The sequence below is a fragment of the Oratosquilla oratoria genome, chromosome 32 (genome assembly GCF_046742065.1).
Source record: "Oratosquilla oratoria isolate Oo_2021 chromosome 32, ASM4674206v1, whole genome shotgun sequence".
Classification (NCBI taxonomy): Eukaryota; Metazoa; Arthropoda; class Malacostraca; order Stomatopoda; family Squillidae; genus Oratosquilla; species Oratosquilla oratoria.
This window is the reverse complement of record NC_134808.1, coordinates 32,556,705-32,562,981: the sequence shown is the minus strand read 5'-3', so window position 1 is coordinate 32,562,981 and position 6,277 is coordinate 32,556,705.

The following is a 6,277-nucleotide window of genomic DNA, read 5'->3' as shown; positions in this document are numbered from 1 at the left end:
ATTAAGGCATTGAGGTATTGGAAATAATGCAGCGTCGACCCATAAAACTCATATCGACTATAAGAAACAAATCATACGAAAATAGCTTAAAACATTTGGACCTATTCTCTTTAAAAAGCGGAGACACAAGGGAAACCTTAATACAAATCTTTAATACTCGTGTTTCAAAAGGAATAATTAACATCGAAATTTTATATATTAGCAAAATATTGTGTTTTGCGTCCGACCTCGTTATGGACCTAAAGGTCTTTTTCTGATCTGTTCTATCATTGTAAATCATTGTAAGTTACAAGACCAAGGACTGTTTTCTGCTAAGCCTCTCTTTAAAGCAGACAATACCAGTGAAGCATAAAAACAAGATTTTTCTTTTTATCCTGCAGACACAGGAAAGTAGCAAAGCACTTAAAGAGACGACTCTAACAAAACCATTAGAAGAGCAGACAGTGTGCGTATGTGGTGTGTGTGTGTGTGTGTGTGTGTGTGTGTGTGTGTGTGTGTGTGTGTGTGTGTGTGTGTGTGTGTGTACCTGTGCATGTGCGCGCGACTTTATCTAACATATCTCTACGCTCTGTTGTTTTATTATTTACATTTAAGAACTAGATAATGACTGGAGTTAGCTAACATTTCTATTTTTCTTACCATCTTTTCTCCCATATATCATATTTTCCTTGTCTACCTCCTCATTAGCTTGTTCGTTTTGTTTCTCTTTTGATTCTGTGACACTTTTTCTCATTGTCTCTTGTTCCTGTGTTTCTCTCCCTATTTATATTCTCTTTTCCTTTGTCAACTCTCATTTCACGTTGTACCGTCGTGTCATTGCTTACGTTGGCTTGCCTTGTCTCATCTTGTCTTCTCTTGTCATGTCCTATCTTATCTTATCTTGCCTTGTAATGTTTCCACTTGCCTTAGCTTGGCGTGTCTCGCTTTTACTTGCTATTTTTCCTTTTGTTTTGTCTTGTCTCATATTGTCTTGGTTCGGTTTTTACGCTCTCTCTCTCTCTCTCTCTCTCTGTCTCTGTCTCTCTCTTCTCTTCTCTTTTCTCTCACTCACTCTTATCATTTACCCAAATACATGTCTTCTTCATCAGATTTGGTTCTCTGAACCTGTGCTATAATGTTCATCTTCTCATCTCCAATAATCTTTACTGATTCTCATTTGTTCCCCACGGTTCTTAAAGCTTTATTAGAGTCGTCTGAAATATTATCGTAAATAGAAAAAAGAAAATGAGTTTTCTTGTTTGGAGAATATTAAAAGCAAATGAATATGTTTAGAAATTGCTACGTCATGTTTATGCAATGTATTCACGTTATGCAACATCGTCACGTAACACTTCATTAGGATCATAATTTGCTCAGTCTGGACACCCGAAATTAACTTAATGAAAGAGCCTATTGCTTGCAATGGATTAATGAAAAACTCTGTTGGTCTAGACAAGGCAAACATGTTACGGTCCTCCGAGTGACATTGTGATTATGATCAATAAAGCTCAGTTATGGTGTTATGGTGTGTGTGTGGAGTGTAATGAAGCATGGCTGAGGTGTAGACTCGTCGATGGTGATATGTAAGAATAAATAGTAAGTGGAAGGTCCATGAAGTGATAGATTGTTAGGTAAGTTGCTACGGCAAATATTGTTATCCAAGTCATTATATATATATATATATATATATATATATATATATATATATATATATATATATATATATATATATATATATATATATATATATATATATATTGTGAGTGCGTGTGTGTGTATCTGTGTGCGTGTGTGTGTGTGTGTGTGTGTGTGTGAGAGAGAGAGAGAGAGAGAGAGAGAGAGAGAGAGAGAGAGAAGACGCTGGGAAAGAAGTTCATTGTACATTAGATCTACTGTGCTATACACGCAGTCTATGAGTCCGAAAATCATTTTTGGATCCTTGTGTAATATTGTATTTATTTTCCTTTACAAAATAAAACAATACTAAGTACAGCTAAGGAAAAAATATATACTGTGTCATCAAATGTAAATAGATTGTTCTCTAAGATTCCTACAAAAGACTTAAGTAATTAGAAACCATTTAGTTTGTCATCAAATGTATATGAAGTGTTCTCTAAGACTCCTATAAATCCATTTAGTAAATATTTATACCAAAACCGGGCAAGAAAATATGTTGGGGTGGATGCTCACTACAGAACGTCCGCAGACAATGAGTCAACCAATCGACGAAACAACAGAACACAGTAAACATTTGCGATTAACTTTTGTAGATTACGCAATGGTCTTTGGCTCAGTTTGGAGCTATACGCTAACAGGGCGCAAATGAACACAATGTAGGGTTATGCAAACGACTTACGTAAGATCGAGAAAGGAGCAAGTCAAGGTCATATAATTTCATCTAAGCTGTTTGAAATGTGTATGAAAGAGGTATTTAGAACTTATTTGAAAATGAAATTGTTTGAACATTAATGAGAAATATTTTAATCGTCTTATATTCATGGTGACATTATTCCTTTTTCGGAAACGGCACAAGACTTGCAAGATATGCTGAGTGACCTCAGCAAGAAAAGTTTTGAAGTAGAGTTGAAGGTGAAGAAGAATAAAATGAAAGTAATCTTGGACTCGTATGTTCAAAATAGAGCAATTATGATTGATGGAGAGAATTTGGAAATTAAAGATTATAATTATTAGGTAAGAGGCCAAAACTAACTAAAGATCGTGGAAGTGAAACAAAAATCCGAATCACGGTTGGGGAATGTTTGATAAATGTACGAAAATAATGAGAATCTCTCTACCCATAAATCTGAATTGTAAAGTTTACAATCACTGCATATTGCCAGGTATGGTCAAAGGCTAAAATTAAGAACCATGGAAATGAAATAAAATGGGAATAATAGTTGGCTGGAAAATTATGGATATTGGAAAATCAAGAGAGGCTTTATACTTCTAGATATTAATTTTAACATTTACAATCACAATATATAGCCAGCTATGATATTTGAATTATGAGACATGGAAATTAACTGAGTAAATGTAACCCAAGTTAAGGAGTGCACAGAGCAGAATGGAGAGATAGAAATAACACTCAAAGAAAAATAGAAAAAGGTCAAATCAGATGAAATAGGAGGGTGAAGGCAACAAAACGGTGGAAGTGGAAATCGTTATGGAAGTTAGCCAGAAAAGATGATTGGAGATGGAGCAAATGTGCTACTGACGTGGCGTCGAAGGAGACCAGGTAGAAGGTGGAGAAACGAGAAGTTTGCAGGAGTGACATGACAGACTGTATCAGCCCTGCGACTCATGGGAGTCTAGGAGAGGCCTAGTTTAATTATGAACTACGAATGATCGATTGATTGATTGGGTGATTGGTATATGAAAATATATCTAATAGATAAAAATGATAATAATAATAATGATAATAATAGTAATGATAATTACAATAATAATAATATTAATAATAATGATAATTATAGTAGTAATAATAATTACAATAATGATAATAGTGATAATTACAATAATGATAATAATGATAATTACAATAATGATAATAATGATAATTACAATAATAATTAATAATGATATAATAATTAATAAGAATAATACAGTAATTGGATAATGATAATGATGATAATTAAAACAGATAAGAGAACTATGTAAATACACAATCAGACACACAAGTATACATATGCACATAAACATATACATACAATGCACACATAAGTGTACAGACGTATGTAAACTTAAATATATACACATACACCCACTCAAGCATACTTACAAATCATTTACCTTCATACATTGCACATTTATAATTTGATAAACACATATACATACATTCTTGTATCCATTCAATTCTCTGTCGATGCAATTGGCGACGACCTTGAACGGTGGTGACCTTGATCAAGCTAATTGATAAACCTACGCGAGTTCAAGAGGGAATGCGAAGCGAGCAGTAACCTCGACGCCGCATCGCAGAACAAAAAAATGGATACAAAATTACCACAGGAGAAAGGAAAATTAAAAATAGTAAGCTATTTCGTATAATTACATCGTCAGACGTATTACACAAGGACAAGGGTGTGGGAAGGTTGATATATGAAATAAAAAAGTATACGGACATAAGAAAAAAATGGAGGCATACGCGTCCCTCCATTTATTTTTGCTGCTGAAGTTATTTCTTATTTTCGTACTTAATCCCACCCACACCCTTGTCTTATGTAATACGTTTGACGATGTAATTATACGAAAGTATTTACTGTCTTTAAGTTTCCCTTTTCCTGTGGTAATTTTGCATACATATCCATGCACACACACACACACACACACACACACACACACACACACACACACACACACACACACACACACACACACATATATATATATATATGTATATATATATATATACACATATATATAATATATATATACACACATATATAATATATATATATATATATATATATATATACTGTATATATATATATATATATACATATACATTTTTATCAACCACAATTAACTTTACTTCTAAGCTATCAACATTGAGAGACTCGAGGAGGCCAACATGCAGAATTGAAACGTGGCACATTTAAGGACTCAAACCTAGTCACGTGACAAATGATAGTGACTTATCCGTAATCGGTTAAGTCACTATCACTTGTCACGTGCTAGCACTAGCTTCGAGTGTTTGGCTGTGCCACGTTTCAATTTATGCGTGTTGGGTCCTCGAGTCTCTCGCTGTTGATAGCTTAGAATGAAAGTGAATTGTGGTTGATGAAAAAGTATATCTGTCACTGAGACCCATTCAGTATTGTATATATATATATATATATATATATATATATATATATATATATATATATATATATATATATATATATATATATATATATGTATATATATATATATATACAGACATGACAGAATTGATTAGAAACCAAGAAAAACGCATTTCTGTTCTTATTTGATGCTTAATGTTATCCAAATTTACCTAATATCATTTACCTAGATTTATGTTTCAGATTACACAGAAGATTAATCAAGCATGCTACGAACCAAAGGAGCAGTAGACCTATCTAAATTTCAACGAGGTCGTATTGTGGGTCAACATGAAGATGGAATTAGTCAACGCAAAATATTTGAAAATCTGTCAATATCCCTTTCTTATGTTAATAGAGTGATCGTAAAATTCACCAGAGAGGACAAGAAGGGCACAAAACCTGATTCAGATCGTCCCGGGCCCTCGGAAAGAACCTTGCGTCTTGTCAAAAGAAATGTCGAAGAGGATCCACGTTGCAAGGCCTCTGACATAGCAACACAAGCTGATGTTAGTCCCAGAAGAGCTGTCAGGTATCTCCACAAGCTTGGTTACTATGGCAGAACTACAAGAAGGAGACCTCTCCTTCGTCCAGCCAATATCAAGCGCAGAAAGGATTGGACTGTTGAGATGGTGGAGAGACCTGTGGCCATTTGAAGCACTGTCATTTTCTCTGATGAGTCACGATTCTCATTATTTTCTGACAGTGGAAGAGTGTGGGTCTGGAGACTCTGTAGTCAAGAGTTTGACCTGGAAAGACTGTAGCCAACAGTGAAACATGAGGGCTTTCAATAACGGTGTGGGGTGCAATTAGGAGTGATGGTCGATCAGAGCTTGTGGAGTGTCAAGAAACATCAATTTAGGCAAATATGTTTTTATGTTAAAAGAAGGACTCGTTCCAATATTCTCCAGTGGTAGAATGAATAGAATTGTCTTCCTATTTATGGAAGATGGATCTCCTTCTCACACTCCTCAAACAACACAAAATTGGTTGAGACAAAATGGGATCAGGAAACTTCCATGGCCAAGTCAGTCTCCGGATATGAACCCTGTTGAGCACCTCTGGGGCATATTAGACCGACAACTTCGTAAAAAGAATAGGAAGCCATCTTCAAAGCCCGAACTCTTAGGATTACTACGGGAAACATGGCAAGAAATCCCACAAAATGATATTCGTGAACTAATCACTAGCATGTCTAAAAGGGTCCTTGCATTGAAAAAAGCAAAGGGGATGTCAACCAAATATTAGTTATTCACATTGTGACCATTTATAAGCACTTTAATTGTATTAATTGTTTGTTTAATAAGTTAAACGATTTCTCTTATTGTCTATTCAATTCTGTCATGTCTGTATATATATATATATATATATATATATATATATATAATATAGTTATATACATTATATATATATATATATATACATTATATATATATATATATATATAGTTATGTACATTGTATATATATATAATATAT